We start from the raw sequence: 18,313 nt of genomic DNA, 5'->3' as shown, positions 1-18,313 counted from the left end.
GTCCCCGGCCGCTGGCGGGGGACCCTGGGGGCGGGGAGCAAGAGGCTCCTCGGGGCTGGCCATGGTTCCTCCCCGGGCCGCGGAGGGGGCAGGCCGCGGGCGGGAGGGGCGCGGCGGGCCGGGGCTCGGTGGGCTCCGCCCCCGCAGGACCTGCCCACCCTTGCCGGCCGCCCGAACCGCTGCCTGGTCCTCCTCTCTGGTATTCGGCTTCCCTCCCAGTCTAGTCGTCACATTGTGCTCGGCTTAGGCTGCGGGAGGACCCGGGGCCGGGGGCCAGGCCCCGGCGACGGCGCCTGGCTACCCTCAGGCGCGCACAATCGGCGTTCTCCCGGGCCGGGGAGAGGGACGGCGGAGACCCTCCTTGCAGGCGTGGCGTGGTGTGTGAGCGCTTCGGCGGCTGAGCCTCGGCGGCTGCTCGAAAGCAGCGGAGAAAAGCGCCGCAGTGCCGCTGCCCGTGGAGGCGGTGGTGGTGGCGGCGGCAGAAGACGCCCACTGGCGGAGCAGGCGCTCCCCACGCCGCCGCTGCCGCCGCCGCCTTCCGCGCCCACGTAGCGCGCCCCGAGGGACTCGGCCCCTGCGCCAGGCTTCCGCACCCGAGTGAGCCTCTGCGCGCCGCCTGCACCCGGGGCCGGGGAGGGCGGATGGAGCAACCGCTGCGTCTCTGCCCGGCCTTGTCACATCTGGGTCCAGTGTTCCAGAATCTAAATCCTGAGTCCTGCAGCTGCTCCAGCTGTGCGTTGCTGGGCGAGCCACGTCGGCCTGCCAGTTGCCCGAGCCAGGGAATCCTCCTGGTGGCGGGCCAGCAGCTCCAACCCAGCTGTGCTCAGTCAGAGCTCCCGGGAGAGAGTTCCAACTCGGACCTTTGGTTGGAGTTTAAATCAACTCACAGTGTTTCCCATAAAGTAGGGTTTGCAATACGGTTCCTCCCCAGGACTCCCTTTCGGATACTCACTTTAAAACCAACTTCGTGTGCACAAGCCCAGTTTGCGTTGGTTGGGGTTAGAGAACGGAAAGGGCAAACTGTGGCCAAAATGAGCAAGACTGAGAGATCATTGTCCCAAACCCTGAGACAGCCTTGCCATCTGCGGCTTTCTTGGACACCCCACCCCTTCCCTACCCATGAATCCAGGCAGTTGCCACTGAAGGGAAATGAGCCGCCCAATGGGCGCTCAGAACTAGGAGCCGCCAGAAGTTTGGGGAAGTTGGAGCGCAAGAGCGCACACAGATGCGCAGGTGTCCGCGTTCGGGCAGGCACGCGCGGCGGGGCCACCGTGGCGCGCTGGATCGGAGGAGGGACGGTGGCTCTTCTGTCCCACGGTGGCACGGGCTGTCCGGACTGTCTGGACAAGGTCACCTTCCCCGGAGTGGAGCACACGCGCCAAAGCCCAACTTTCACGAAGGGCCAAACGGGCGTGCGCTACGGTGCAGCAACTGGGCTGACCCAGGACCCTGGACTCCCGGTGTGTGCCAGGTCCCGGGGCCATTTCTCGCCCGCCACGTTTTCTTCTTTCTATCCAGTTTCATATGTATTTTATTTTGAAGCGTGATCCAGATTCCTCACCAGTCAATGCTTTCCCCGACTCCCATCCAAACTCCCCACAATGGAAACTAACACTTTTGTATTTGCACCAAGCTGAGCAGTTGGGATGCGAGGGACATCCTGGGGCTCCCCTCCCCAGTAAAGTCCACAGACGTCTCCGCGATTGCCGGATGGATTCTGAGCGTCGCGTGTAACGGGCAACAGCCTTGGCACTCACTAGGTCAGAATCCCTATATTTGTGGAAGAAGAAAATGATTCCAGTGACTCTTACCTTAGGGGCGCTGCCCTTGTTTCTGAATTTTTTCGGCAAAGAAAACAGCAAAATGATTGAGCCAGGCTGCCGGCAGCCTCCCGGCTTGACGCTTCTCCGGCCGTGCAGATTCCACTCCGGTTACTTTGCTGCGAGTCTGGAGTTTGTGCCGTCGCGGCTGGACCAGGCAGCAAGGGTCTGGGGCTGCCCACACGTTTAGGGAAGACGAGTTTCTCCTCAAGTGTTTATTGTTCATTCCTTTACACGCAAAATTGTTTCTCCTTGTCATTTAAGTTTCTTTATTTGCATCTTGGAGTTATTAAAACTATTTTCAGTTCCAAGAAAATATAAATTTAACTTGCCCATAAGCCCCTTGCGGGCGCAGGAGACAGGGTGGGAAACACCAAATATTTGTCCTGGGATTCCTTATTAAATCAGGAGGCAACCTTTAAAATTTTCATTAACCCTTTCCCAGAATCAACCTCCTGTTTACCTTTCGTCCTTTTCTCCAAGTGCTTGCTGGAAGGGACGTTTTCCTGGACAAATTAAAATCACAAAGCATAACAACGGAAAAGAAAACAACTGAAGGAGGGGTTTACTGATTCGCTCTGAGATTTTCATACATGATCTCCCTCCTTCATACTGGTGTCCACGTTTGTTACTGTAAGTCTCAGAGGCATTCAGTCACTTTCTTTCCTTCATGAACTTTGCTTAGTTGAAGACTTTAATGACAAAGGCGCAGACATACAGGCTCTGTCACTCACCCATGCTCAGGTGCTGCGCGCCTGGAGAACGCGCTGATTGCGGATTCCTTTCCTTCCCTTTGAGTTTCTTTACTGACATATCAGAAAGAGGAGAGGGCTGTGACACTACACTTTTGTTACTCCAAACCTTTTGTGAATAAAGGCACCCGCCCATAACTGAGGGAACACTGCATTCTGACAGTTCCCATAAAGGCTGCAATATAGTTACATGACAAAAGGTTATTAGACTGTAACACAATGTAAGCATACTGTCATTATTAGGAGAAGAGGAAGAGCGATGGCAGAAATGCACAATGTTGCAGTGCGCTCGGTAAAATAAACCATTTTCCTTACTTTCAGCTGAGGAAATTCCAAGCCCACGTTGCAAAGAAAAAAAAAAAAACTAAAAGAATATTAAGAGGGTAGTTAACACCAGGTGCCAAAATAATGATGACCATCATTTTAAAAGAATATAAAACATTTGTCTCTGCCTTTTACCAAGGAAAATGATCAAGAGTTTTGTATTGCTAATGAAACTTTAAATTAGTGAAGCTATACAACCATAAGTACATTTAAATTCTCCAAACATTCTTTTATATGTTGTTATTTTAAATCAAGTTAATTCTATATTACTTTTAGTATTTATGCCTAACATTTATCTACAGAGGAAATAATACCTGCCTGATTGTTACTTAATTTGGATTTTATGTTCTTAAAACATGCATCTAAGTAGAGCCTAAGAAATTTTAAATGAGGATTTTCCTTTAAAAGTATGAAATTTCTTCATGATAATTTAACCATGCACCCATTTTAATAACCTAAGAGTTAGGTTTGTAACTAACATGGTTAATATTTTATGAACTTTTGGTAAACGTGCAAGTCTGTGTCTTAACTGATTTTATTTTACAACTGTGGACATTAGTGCTTACAGTTGTAAATTTCACATCATTGATTCTTGAAAACCCTATTTCCTTTTTTAAATAATAACCTTTCTGTATGAATATATAAAACAAAGAAAACTAAATGTTAAACTCATCTACTTACACAGATGTCTTCCAAAATGCATGTTCTCTTTACCGTGATTTTAATTTTGTAACTTATTTAAAATGCATAGCAAAATAAATCACAAGCAAGTGTCTGTTGTTCCCAAGCTCAATAAAATCATGTGAGTTTTACATGTCGGACTTTTCCATTTAATAGCTACTAAATTAATGTAAATGTCATTCAGGCATGATGTGTCATATCACACAAACTCTCTCCATTCTAATAGGATACTTTATTTACTACCTGGTGTCATTAAAATGGAGTTCAGCTTCCAGACATTTATTCACATCCTCCTGACCCACCACCCCTCAGTCCCTCACTCTAGTTTTAGTTTGTATTTCCAGGAAACCTCCTTCAATTTTCTCATCCCTAATTCATCACAGCTTTGTTGTCTAGACTCCTGGAACTTATGTATTTTTTCTGCACATATCAACATGTTGGGTTAAGTCTCTTGTTAAGAAAGTTAATGCACATGTAATTTGCATTGACAACTCCATTTTAAACAGCTTGACATCAGGGAGACTGCCTCTCCAACTACTCATAACCTTTAATGAAAGCCAACACACAATAGGCACTCAATAATTGCCGGCTTTCCTGTCACCTGAGTGCCAGCTGATTACAAATTTCCGTTACTATTGATGTTAACACATCTTGACAAAAGTAAGGGATAGCTTCTTACAGTGTTGTTATAGTCAAACCTAAAATAAAAGGCCATTATAATTCTGGTTTTAAAATATTATTAAAGTCAATACTTTATACGGGACAGTCTTGAAAACAGACCAAGATGATAAAAGCAACTCCTTTAGCTACCACCACCATTCCTAGATCTTCAGTTTCAATTAAATTGTTTTATTTATTTTTTATTTTTTATTTCCATAGGTTTTGGGAAACAGGTGGGGTTACATGAGTAAGTTCTATAGTGGTGATTTGTGAGATTTTGGTGCACCCATCACCCAAGCAGTATAATCTGAACCCAACTTGTAGTCTTTTATCCTTCACTCCATTAAATTATTTTATTAATTCCAACCAATTAATTGTAAAACAAATTGCAGTTGTGTTATCACTTTATGTTATAAAGCAAGTAAAACCAGTATAGGTTATATTATTATTTATTTAATAAACAGAATAGATTTTAATTTTTAAATTAGAATAGTTCTANTGGAGCAACCGCTGCGTCTCTGCCCGGCCTTGTCACATCTGGGTCCAGTGTTCCAGAATCTAAATCCTGAGTCCTGCAGCTGCTCCAGCTGTGCGTTGCTGGGCGAGCCACGTCGGCCTGCCAGTTGCCCGAGCCAGGGAATCCTCCTGGTGGCGGGCCAGCAGCTCCAACCCAGCTGTGCTCAGTCAGAGCTCCCGGGAGAGAGTTCCAACTCGGACCTTTGGTTGGAGTTTAAATCAACTCACAGTGTTTCCCATAAAGTAGGGTTTGCAATACGGTTCCTCCCCAGGACTCCCTTTCGGATACTCACTTTAAAACCAACTTCGTGTGCACAAGCCCAGTTTGCGTTGGTTGGGGTTAGAGAACGGAAAGGGCAAACTGTGGCCAAAATGAGCAAGACTGAGAGATCATTGTCCCAAACCCTGAGACAGCCTTGCCATCTGCGGCTTTCTTGGACACCCCCACCCCCTTCCCTACCCATGAATCCAGGCAGTTGCCACTGAAGGGAAATGAGCCGCCCAATGGGCGCTCAGAACTAGGAGCCGCCAGAAGTTTGGGGAAGTTGGAGCGCAAGAGCGCACACAGATGCGCAGGTGTCCGCGTTCGGGCAGGCACGCGCGGCGGGGCCACCGTGGCGCGCTGGATCGGAGGAGGGACGGTGGCTCTTCTGTCCCACGGTGGCACGGGCTGTCCGGACTGTCTGGACAAGGTCACCTTCCCCGGAGTGGAGCACACGCGCCAAAGCCCAACTTTCACGAAGGGCCAAACGGGCGTGCGCTACGGTGCAGCAACTGGGCTGACCCAGGACCCTGGACTCCCGGTGTGTGCCAGGTCCCGGGGCCATTTCTCGCCCGCCACGTTTTCTTCTTTCTATCCAGTTTCATATGTATTTTTATTTTGAAGCGTGATCCAGATTCCTCACCAGTCAATGCTTTCCCCGACTCCCATCCAAACTCCCCACAATGGAAACTAACACTTTTGTATTTGCACCAAGCTGAGCAGTTGGGATGCGAGGGACATCCTGGGGCTCCCCTCCCCCAGTAAAGTCCACAGACGTCTCCGCGATTGCCGGATGGATTCTGAGCGTCGCGTGTAACGGGCAACAGCCTTGGCACTCACTAGGTCAGAATCCCTATATTTGTGGAAGAAGAAAATGATTCCAGTGACTCTTACCTTAGGGGCGCTGCCCTTGTTTCTGAATTTTTTCGGCAAAGAAAAACAGCAAAATGATTGAGCCAGGCTGCCGGCAGCCTCCCGGCTTGACGCTTCTCCGGCCGTGCAGATTCCACTCCGGTTACTTTGCTGCGAGTCTGGAGTTTGTGCCGTCGCGGCTGGACCAGGCAGCAAGGGTCTGGGGGCTGCCCACACGTTTAGGGAAGACGAGTTTCTCCTCAAGTGTTTATTGTTCATTCCTTTACACGCAAAATTGTTTCTCCTTGTCATTTAAGTTTCTTTATTTGCATCTTGGAGTTATTAAAACTATTTTTCAGTTCCAAGAAAATATAAATTTAACTTGCCCATAAGCCCCCTTGCGGGCGCAGGAGACAGGGTGGGAAACACCAAATATTTGTCCTGGGATTCCTTATTAAATCAGGAGGCAACCTTTAAAATTTTCATTAACCCTTTCCCAGAATCAACCTCCTGTTTACCTTTCGTCCTTTTCTCCAAGTGCTTGCTGGAAGGGACGTTTTCCTGGACAAATTAAAAATCACAAAGCATAACAACGGAAAAGAAAACAACTGAAGGAGGGGTTTACTGATTCGCTCTGAGATTTTCATACATGATCTCCCTCCTTCATACTGGTGTCCACGTTTGTTACTGTAAGTCTCAGAGGCATTCAGTCACTTTCTTTCCTTCATGAACTTTGCTTAGTTGAAGACTTTAATGACAAAGGCGCAGACATACAGGCTCTGTCACTCACCCATGCTCAGGTGCTGCGCGCCTGGAGAACGCGCTGATTGCGGATTCCTTTCCTTCCCTTTGAGTTTCTTTACTGACATATCAGAAAGAGGAGAGGGCTGTGACACTACACTTTTGTTACTCCAAACCTTTTGTGAATAAAGGCACCCGCCCATAACTGAGGGAACACTGCATTCTGACAGTTCCCATAAAGGCTGCAATATAGTTACATGACAAAAGGTTATTAGACTGTAACACAATGTAAGCATACTGTCATTATTAGGAGAAGAGGAAGAGCGATGGCAGAAATGCACAATGTTGCAGTGCGCTCGGTAAAATAAACCATTTTCCTTACTTTCAGCTGAGGAAATTCCAAGCCCACGTTGCAAAGAAAAAAAAAAAAACTAAAAGAATATTAAGAGGGTAGTTAACACCAGGTGCCAAAATAATGATGACCATCATTTTAAAAGAATATAAAACATTTGTCTCTGCCTTTTACCAAGGAAAATGATCAAGAGTTTTGTATTGCTAATGAAACTTTAAATTAGTGAAGCTATACAACCATAAGTACATTTAAATTCTCCAAACATTCTTTTATATGTTGTTATTTTTAAATCAAGTTAATTCTATATTACTTTTAGTATTTATGCCTAACATTTATCTACAGAGGAAATAATACCTGCCTGATTGTTACTTAATTTGGATTTTATGTTCTTAAAAACATGCATCTAAGTAGAGCCTAAGAAATTTTTAAATGAGGATTTTCCTTTAAAAAGTATGAAATTTCTTCATGATAATTTAACCATGCACCCATTTTAATAACCTAAGAGTTAGGTTTGTAACTAACATGGTTAATATTTTATGAACTTTTTGGTAAACGTGCAAGTCTGTGTCTTAACTGATTTTATTTTACAACTGTGGACATTAGTGCTTACAGTTGTAAATTTCACATCATTGATTCTTGAAAACCCTATTTCCTTTTTTAAATAATAACCTTTCTGTATGAATATATAAAAACAAAGAAAACTAAATGTTAAACTCATCTACTTACACAGATGTCTTCCAAAATGCATGTTCTCTTTACCGTGATTTTAATTTTTGTAACTTATTTAAAATGCATAGCAAAATAAATCACAAGCAAGTGTCTGTTGTTCCCAAGCTCAATAAAATCATGTGAGTTTTACATGTCGGACTTTTTCCATTTAATAGCTACTAAATTAATGTAAATGTCATTCAGGCATGATGTGTCATATCACACAAACTCTCTCCATTCTAATAGGATACTTTATTTACTACCTGGTGTCATTAAAATGGAGTTCAGCTTCCAGACATTTATTCACATCCTCCTGACCCACCACCCCCTCAGTCCCTCACTCTAGTTTTTAGTTTGTATTTCCAGGAAACCTCCTTCAATTTTTCTCATCCCTAATTCATCACAGCTTTGTTGTCTAGACTCCTGGAACTTATGTATTTTTTCTGCACATATCAACATGTTGGGTTAAGTCTCTTGTTAAGAAAGTTAATGCACATGTAATTTGCATTGACAACTCCATTTTAAACAGCTTGACATCAGGGAGACTGCCTCTCCAACTACTCATAACCTTTAATGAAAGCCAACACACAATAGGCACTCAATAATTGCCGGCTTTCCTGTCACCTGAGTGCCAGCTGATTACAAATTTCCGTTACTATTGATGTTAACACATCTTGACAAAAGTAAGGGATAGCTTCTTACAGTGTTGTTATAGTCAAACCTAAAATAAAAGGCCATTATAATTCTGGTTTTAAAAATATTATTAAAGTCAATACTTTATACGGGACAGTCTTGAAAACAGACCAAGATGATAAAAGCAACTCCTTTAGCTACCACCACCATTCCTAGATCTTCAGTTTCAATTAAATTGTTTTTATTTATTTTTTATTTTTTATTTCCATAGGTTTTTGGGAAACAGGTGGGGGTTACATGAGTAAGTTCTATAGTGGTGATTTGTGAGATTTTGGTGCACCCATCACCCAAGCAGTATAATCTGAACCCAACTTGTAGTCTTTTATCCTTCACTCCATTAAATTATTTTTATTAATTCCAACCAATTAATTGTAAAACAAATTGCAGTTGTGTTATCACTTTATGTTATAAAGCAAGTAAAAACCAGTATAGGTTATATTATTATTTATTTAATAAACAGAATAGATTTTAATTTTTAAATTAGAATAGTTCTAATTTTTAAATTTTAATTAAAATTAGTTTCTAATTAGAGTATTTTGATGATATGCAAATGGTTAAAACAATATTTTGAATAGGTGTTAAGAATCCATTCTATCGGAGAAAGGGGTTGTGTGTGTTTCTTTCTTTTTTTTTTAAAGGCTTCTTTTCAATGGGAGAAACATGTGTTTCTTGATTAAAGTGAGACCCAAGTGGAGATTTTCACGAATCAAAAGAAAAACGTTAATTATCTCCTGAAAATAAGCTCTGCATAATGGCTGTATGTAGCCATGAAGATACTAGTGTTAAAAAGTATTGCTGAGATTATATAATCAATACTAAGTTCTTAGGATAACCATGTGAATATTAACTCTATTATATAACACTGCTGTGTTATGACACAGAAGTAGATTTCAAAGATGTTGCCATTAAAAAAATATCAAGTCACTGTAGAAATCCACTGGCATTTGTAGAGTGCTGAAACAGTTTTCAGTTCTCAAAAACAGATACAAGTTAGAACACAATCATGAGTTCTGCTTAAATAATCAACACTTTCACCAAACTTTTACAAGTCAAATATATAAATTGTGTTTGAGATTGTGTTTTAAGAATTAAATAAAAGCAGTGTGAGATAATTATATCTCAATAAGAATAATAAGCCTAAAAGAAAATACTTCTTAAAGAGAACTAAAGTCCAGTCTAAAGCTTTTAAATAGAAAGTGGTCATAAAGAGACATTCTGGATAAAAGGTTTGGCTGGGGCTGAAATTATAAAGGATGGTATGCCCTGATTTCTATGGACACCTTTTGTACAAATGGGTATACAAGTCTCTCAAGGGTTGCCAAAATTGCCACTGAGTTTGTCTCACCATGATACTACTTCAGTGCCCATACGAATTACTATGCGATGTTTGAACTGTGTATTGTTCCTGTTGCTTGAAATAAGTAGCTCTTCATCTGTTACTCTGGAATCTTTGTCTTGCAAACATTTTAAATGTTGATAACCCAATTTTTATAATAGACCTTGACATGTATACCAGGGGTGTGATGCAGTTACAGGAGAAAGAAATGTTGTTGGCTCTTCCAGATTTGTCTCAGATGTAAGGATTAAAATGGCTCATTTAATCCAGAGAATTGGAGAACTGATTCCTTTCTCTTTACAGAGAAAGAAAGGAAAGAAAAGATAAAGAAAGAGAGAAAGAAGGAAAGAAGGAAAGAGAAAGAGAGAAAAAGGAGGAAGGGAAGGGAATGGGGAATGGGGAATGGGGAGGGGACGGGGGAAGGAGGAAGGGAAGGGAGAGGGGAGGGGAGAGGAAGGGGAGGGGAGAGGAAGGAAAGGGAAGAGAAGGAGAAGGGAAGAGAGAAAAGCAAAGGATCTAAGGCATGGCCTGAGGCACAAGTGAGCACTGTGAGTTTGTTCTGGTCTAGACCAGAATTGGACTGGCATTTTGGGGCACAAAGCTAGGCAGAGTTCATTCACATGAGCGAAGTGTTCTGACATCAGACCTTGACTTTTGCACAGTTTTAATGAGGAGACAATGCTTTTGGCCCTGAGCTTCTCTTATTCAAGTGCAGAATGGAAAAAGGAGACAGGAAGTTTGATGCAGGGATCAGGCCTTCTTAGCTGCTGATGCTTCAAGAAGCACCATGGTTTCTCAAGGACTGTAAGTTACAGAAGGCTCTGGTCTAGACTGAGTCAGGCCTGGTTGCTGGCACACACACAGTCTACCTAGCATCTGCAAGAGCAGCCAATTGGGAGATGTAAGTAGAAATTTGTATATTAAATCTTTTGAATGAACCCTTATGAGAAAAATAACTCACAGAAGCCAAAAGATGAGTGACCTTGTTTTTTCAGCTGTGTTTGTTATCTATAGGACTGATTGGTGAGCCAGACACACCCGGCAATAACTCTGCCTGGGAGTTAAAGGAAGGGGAAGTTCAGAAAAGCAGCATGTCTTCCATAATCCTGTTGCCATATTCATTTTATTTGGCTCAGAAACTGGGGTTTAATAACTTTGCGTTTTACATGCTGCACTAATATTGCCATCATCAACAAAGGCAAGGTCAACAAAGGAGGATCTCCTCCCCGGCTCCAGAGCTTCTTGGTACCGGCATGATTTTGCTAATGGTGAAAGATACATTTAAGTAGTAATTGATAAGGGTTTTGTTGTTTCCAACTATAGCCAATGAGTACAGCATGCAAGCTAACCCTTGCATGTGTCCTGAATTGAAATCACTGTCTCCTCTAAATATCTTTTTCTTGTTTCTGGAGTTACCCAGAAGCAGTGGCATTGTTTATGGGGAAATTCGTCAAGTTAGGAGTGGTAAACAGGGTTTAAGATTCCTGGGGACTTAAAATATCCCAACCTGTTAGCATTATCCATGCTTTCAATGAAGAATGAAATGGGTTACTATGGTAGAGTCTCACAGTGTGCAGGAAGTTCTGATCATATTATCTTAGAGCTGTAAGATGTCCCTATTGATCACATTTCATTGCCTTCTGTCTAACTTTTGGAGTCTAACAAATGGCATTTTATAAGTCTACAGACTAGGGTTATCTGATCCATCTTTCAGATCAGATTGTACTGGTGAAGAGACTGATTTCCTAGGTTTTCAACATATCAGTGTTAGAATCACCCTTTTTGGGTAAAACATTCACTAATTTTTTTTTGTAAGAATCAACAACAAATGATGCTTACTACAAATTCCCGAAGTCTACTTGTTTTTGTAAATGTCATCTGGTGATAGGCTAGAGTGAAACCCTCTTCTGTTTTTTTAACTACCTTGGTTAAGCTTTTCTAACCCTCTTCCCCTGAGACAGGTAAACTTGGTAATTTTATTATTTTGGGAATATAGTCAGCACAACGACCCATGAGTGATCACAGAACGAGCAAAACCCCTGAAGAGCCCGAATTCAGCCCAGGTGCCTCTGCCCATTTACTGCCCAGAACTGAACATGAGCCCATTCACATGGCCACTTAGGATTGGGGTCCACCTAGGAAGAGGAAGCCAGCTGCCCATGCTACCACCTTCCCGTTGACTGCTGTGTATATCTCTCCATGACTGTGTTCAGCGTGACTGCACTCAAAGGACCCAATTAATTCACTTCCATCACTACTCGTAGAAGCCCTCAGAGGCAGCTTTAATAGCTAGGATTTAGGCTCATTTTATAGATTTCACACACATGGATTATAAAACTGATGAAAAGCAGCTAGATGTCACACACACACACATATATACATAGTGTGCTTTATATCATATATATGTGTATATATACATATATACAGCGTGTGTGCTTTATTCTCTAAGGCAGGATGTTTATATTCAGTATTCACAGATTTCTGTATTTCTTAAAGCAAGATCATTTCGTAGGGGCATCAGTTAAAATGCTCTCCCCATATAAAAGCAAGTTTACAAGTTAAATATCTCTATTTTATAACGGAGTTAGTAATATATGCCATGAAACTCTATCCCATCTGTTTTCAGTCAAACTATTTTACTTCAGTAACCATAAAATACTGGTGAAATCTGATCTTATGTTTTTGAAATCTGATTTAGGCAAATCTCATATAAACAAGTTTTCAGTAGAGAGATCAATACATGGAGGTAAATCCGTGACTTGCTAAGATACTCCCGTGAACACTGAAAATTATTCCTCCATTTATAACTTGATTTCATTGACAGTAAAGATTTCCACAGTTTATCAGAAACTCATTCATTATGTAAAGGCATGCGTTTCTCATATATACCTTACTGGTCAATGGTATAAGGTAAGCTCTTTAAGCCTGGCCAAAACCTTTAAGAATACAGACGCTCCTCAATTTAGGGCAGACACATCATAAACTGAAAATATCCTAAGTCAAAATGCATTTAATACACCTAACCTAACCAACATCAGGGCTTAGCCTAGCCTGCCTTAAATGTGCTCAGAACACTACAGTTAGGCAAAACCACAAAGCCTATTTTATAATAAAGTGTTCGATATCTCATGCAACTTATTGAATAGTGTCCTGAAAGTGAAAAACAATGGTTGGATGGTGATATGGTTTGGCTGTGTCCCCACCCAAATCTCATCTTGAATTGTAGCCCCCATAATTCCCTCATGTTGTGGGAGAGACCCAGTGGGAGATAATTGAATCATGAAGACAGTTTCCCCCATACTGTTCTCGTGGTAGTAATAAGGGGAAACCCCTTTGCTTGGCTGTAACAATTCTCTTGTCTGCCACTATGTGAGATGTGCCTTTCACCTTCTGCCATGATTGTGAGGCCTCCCCAGCCACGTGGAACCGTGAGTCCATTAAACCTCTTCTTTTGTAAATTGCCCAGTCTCAGGTATATCTTTATCAGCATCATGAAAACAGACTAATACAGATGGGTACTTAAAGAACGGTTTCTACTGAATACCTATCATTTTCACACCATCATAAAGTCAAAAAATCTTTAAGTTGAACCATCATAAGTTGGGAACCATTTGTAATTCCAGCAATTCACTGTGACTGACTGTAGTTGCCAGTCCTTTTTGGTTGTAAATGAATACTCCCCTCCACACCTTTGCCATGAATTAAATAAGGTAACAGCAGGGACCACACCACTCCTAGCAGTTCTAACTAACCACTTAAGTCTCAGACGTGTCACATCTAGGTGAACTGACCCGGAAAGTAGTCGCTAAGTATGGTATAAGGCTGAAGAAAATAAAATTAGCGAAAATTTCAACTTTTCAACAGATAAACTAGATTGAAGAAGGAGAAAGGGATGTGCACTTTAGAACTAGATATGGCACAGATTCCCAGGAATAGTTAACCCTTAGAGCATGTATATAGAATTCTATTTACAAAAGCCAGCATGATATTCAGTATACAGGTTCTTCCAGGAGTCTATAGCCCCACGCTGATGCATACTATTCCAAACTGAGAAAAGCATAGCCATGCAAGATTTTAATTGTTTTCTTTCATATCACAGCAGATTTGGATTTATTGTAGCTTCTCTATTGGGTTTGGAAAGGTGAGGGTTAAAACCCGGGTTTCCAGGGTGGAGCCTGAGCTGCTGTCCGCTGTACCCAGGCAAGGTGACCTTCTCACAGCCCTGTCATTCAGGCCTCTTCAGCCACTTCTGGTTTCAGAATATCAGTCTGCGTATTTATTTGTACTTTCCCTTATTTTACATGTTAGTTTTAGCAATACATTCTCTCTTTACACTTTCATGTTTTGTTTTTAAATTTTTATCATATGTATTTAGCTCCTTTATTTTTAGTCTTTCTTCTTTAATAGTGAAGGCATTTCTGCCAATACAGAGTTTTTTCCTGAGTTGAGTTTTTGGGGATTCCATAGGTTTTAAAATAAAATATTCCTTTCTCATATGTTTCTAAATGGTTTTAAATTTCAGTTTTAATATTCTCTTTGATCCATGGATTATATAGAAGCATGTTTATGAATTTCCAAATAGTAAAGAATATTCTCAGCCACGTTATTAATTTAGTTTAGTTTTGGATTACTAAACTAGCAGAATAATGTGACTTGAAAGATCTCCAATTTTAAATTTGTAAAAAGTGTTACTGTGTCCATAGATATGATCATATTTTATAAATGTTTCCCAGGGAAGAAAAACCTGAGCTGGTCAGAGGCACACAGAAACAAAGACGAGAGCCTTTGTTATAGAGACTCATTGCCCAGGTTCAAATCTTGCCTTTACCCCTTTCCTATTCCACAATTCCCCTGGACAAAATATAGACTTTTGCCAAACTTCATTTTCCATCTTTAAAATGGAAGCATGGAAACAATAGCCATGTCTCCTCTTAGCGTTGTCATGAGGATCACTAAGATTATGTGTACGGAAATGCCTTCAGCGGTCCCTTGCGTGCAGCAGGCACTCAGCAGGAAAAGAAAGAAAAAAAAAAGGCGTGGTTCTGGCAGTCAGAACAGACCTGGCCTTAAATTCTAGATCTGCCACATCCCAGCTGCTCTTGGAAGTCACTTTCTGTTCTGAGCTTCCTGCTGATGCGCAGTGGGGAGAACGCGGAAGTAGTTGTGGGGATTCAGATTGACATGCGTGGGAACCGTGAGACCACTGCTGGCCTTAGAGCAAACGCCCACAAACAGACTGGCTCCTGCTGTTTTTATGAGGACTATAAAATAAGAAAACGTAAAATGGTTAACTCTCGATCTTTTCCCCTAACTCACTATTCCTAAGGGACTGGCCAGGACAAAGGAAAGCCAATGGGCTTATCACAGAAGAAGAAGAGAAGCTGCTAGCAGCTCAAAATGCCTGAATTTGGTATACTTTTCCAAACAAGGGCACGGAGGCAGAATGTGTACATAGTCGCCTCTGAAAGTTGTAATACTCACTTCCGGCATCAACTTCCAGTTAGAGAAGTTTTCCTGCTTTATGGGTTCATCCCTTCCCCAATTCTCAAAGCTGGAAGTTTTTGTTGTTGTTGTTGTTGTTTTCAGAGTGCCTCTTTCTTGTTCACTCTTAGACTCCACACTTTTCTCTGAGTCATTGCGTTGTCCATCCAGGTGCCCACAACACACGCCAACCCACTGCAAACAAGACCCTTTCTTCTGGGAGAAAGCATCAACATTTTCAAGCTTGAGTTTTCAGAATAAGTCATCTTAGTAATGAGAAGGAGGTAAAGACAACAAGATAATTTAATACTAGAAAATCAATAGTTTTGTCTATGCCTATGCCTGTCCCAAAAGTCTGGCTACATTTGCAATGTTAAGTTGTTATTCTGAAAATAGGTAAATCTTATCTACTTTTTCCCAGCCTGAGATTTAAGTATCTGCTTTGTTTGTTTGTTTTTGTTGAACATGTGCTAAGCAGAAAGACCAAACCATAAAATTTTACATTTCATCCTTGGAAAATGTAAATAGCATTGGACTGCATGCTGGAAGACTAACAGTGTTTATACATGCATGAGTCTATATAAAAGGGTTTATTTTATTTGATAAAATGAAGTATATTTTCTCTAAGTATATTCTTAGTATTGAGAAAGAGAAAAAAGCCTTTAAAATATTAAATTCAAATTTTTCATAGAAGACTTGTGTTCTATATTTAAAGTAAGATCATTTAAAATAGATGTATAAATACTGTCATGGTATTTGTGTGTGGAGGCCTCCAGAGAAAATTTGAAAATGGAAAAGGACTCCTGGTCTTCCCAAATCACATCAGGCTGGAGAAAGAAAACAGAAATGTTGTTGGTGAGGGATTTAGGGGTGACCTCAATGCCAAGCCTCATGCCATACTGGAAAATTATTCATTTATTTAACAAATATTTAGTGTCTACTATGCACCAGGATTCTGGGTGCTTGGGATATGTAAGTCAACCAAACAAGACAAAAACTCCTGCTCCTGTGAAACAGATATTGTGGAATGGAAAATAAAAGGTAATAGGTTTCTCAAAGAACTAAAATAGAACAATATTTGATCTAGTTACTGGGTATCCACCCAAAGAACATCACTGTATCAAAAAGATACCTAAACTTGTATGTTTATTGCAGGACTATTCACAATAGCAAAGATGTGGAATCAGCCTAAGTGTCCATTAACTAATGATTGGATAAGGAAAGACTCCTCAGCCATAAAAAGAAGGAAATCATGTTGTTTGCAACAACAGGGGTGGAACTGGAGGTCATTATCTTAACTGAAACAACTCAAAACCAAGAAGTCAAACACTGCATATTCTCACTCATAAGTGTGAGCTAAAAAATGTGTACACACGGATGTACAGAGTGGAATCAAAGACTCTGGAGACACAGAGGGGTAGGAAGGTGGGAGGGAGGTGAGGGATGAGAAAATTGCCGATTGAGTACAATATACACTATTTGGGCAGTGGTTACACTAAAGTCCAGACTTCACCACTAAACACTGTTTCTGTGTGACGTAACCGCACTTATAGCCTCCAATTTATACAAGTAGACATTTTCAACAGTAAGAAATATCATGCATCAGTTAACCTGGTCATGTGGGAAACGGGACAGCTCCTGCAGAGGAAGAGGTGGGTCAGGGTGCTGGGCAGGTTGGAAAGGGCGTGATGGGCCGGAGCCTCATTGAGAAGCTGATGTGCCTGCCCAGCTGGAAGGTGGAGAGGGAAGAGGTTCCAGGAGGAGGGGACAGCCGTGAGAGGGGTCTAAGGATGTGCACCCAGGCCCGTGTGCCTGGAGTGGACTAGGAGGTGGGGAGTGACGCGGCCAGCTCACGAGCTGTTTAGGCTACTGACTTGGCTTCCGGTCTTCACAAAATGGGAAACGTCAGTGGCTCACATGATCTGACTTTTATTTTAAAGCTCACCCACATTTCACGGCTATTTCCCTGACGTGCTCTGGGAGGGCAGAGTGCCATGGGACTGGCCAGCACCTTCCTTCCTGCCTGTCAGCATGGACTTGTAACCCCAGGAGTGCGTGGACTGAAGGACCACACAAACTCACGGCATGGCTGGGGCCCCCAGGGCCACCTCCTCCAGCAGCAGGGGTCCTCACTCATTCCCAAGAAATGAAACTATACTGATAACGACTTTCCAAGAAAAAGTGCAAAATCTTGCTTGAATGATTCACTTCCTTCCTTCCTGTGATGGTTAATTTTATGTCAACTTGGCTGGGCCACATGGCCTGTTGCTTGGTCAAATCCCAGTCTAGATGTTGCTGTGAAGGCATTTTGTCGATGAGGTTAACGTTAGATCCATCAACTTTCAGGAAAGCAGAGTGTGGGTGGGCCTCATCCAATCAGTGGATGACTTCAACAGAAAAAGGTTGAGGTCCTCTAAGGAAGAAGAAATCTGCTTCCCAACAGCCTTCAGACTCAAGCTGCAACACCAGCTCTTCCCTGGGCCTCCAGTCTGCCCTGCCTGCCCTGCAGCTTTTCCACATGCCAGCACAATTGTGTGAGCCAGTTCCTCAAAAGCTCTCTCTTCAGATATATATAGTCACATACAGTCAGCCTTCCATATCCATGGACTCCACATCCCTGGATCCAACCAGCCTTGTTGGATTAAAATATTTAGAAATAAAATGTCTGTATGGAACACTTCAAGACTTTGTCTTGTCATTATTTCCTAAAAAATACAGTATTTACATAGCATTTACATCATATTAGGTATTGTAAATAATTATAATGACAATTTAAAGTATACAGGAGGATGTGCATAGGTTATATGCAAATACTACATCATTTTGTATCAGGGACTTGAGCGTTGGTGGACTCTGGTATCCATGAGAGGTCCTACAAAGCTCTACCCCATGAGGGACACTGTATATATGTGTCTTTGTGTTTATATGTGTAATATGTTTATGTGTGTGTGTAAATGTGGGTATATTTGTATATGTATGCATTTGTATATATGTGTGATGTGTGTGTTTGTGTTTATGAGTGTATATGCATGTGTGTATGTGTGTATTTGTGTATGTGTGTTTTTGTATATGTATATTTGTATATCCGTGTGTGTGTTTGTATAGCTGTGTGTTTTGTGTGTGTGTGTGTATATA

General features: G+C 42.0%; 1 protein-coding gene across 1 annotated transcript in view; it reads right to left on the bottom strand.

The window, feature by feature from the left end:
• PDE10A (phosphodiesterase 10A) overlaps positions 1-18,313 on the bottom strand; it is a 702,663-nt gene that overhangs the window by 356,779 nt on the left and 327,571 nt on the right. The gene's annotated exons all lie outside the window — the stretch shown is intronic.

This window comes from Rhinopithecus bieti, unplaced genomic scaffold (genome assembly GCF_001698545.2).
Source record: "Rhinopithecus bieti isolate Rb0 unplaced genomic scaffold, ASM169854v2 scaffold_3948, whole genome shotgun sequence".
NCBI classification, from domain to species: domain Eukaryota; kingdom Metazoa; phylum Chordata; class Mammalia; order Primates; family Cercopithecidae; genus Rhinopithecus; species Rhinopithecus bieti.
The sequence above is the reverse complement of the archived record's forward strand: the minus strand, read 5'-3'. Positions and strand labels throughout refer to the sequence as shown.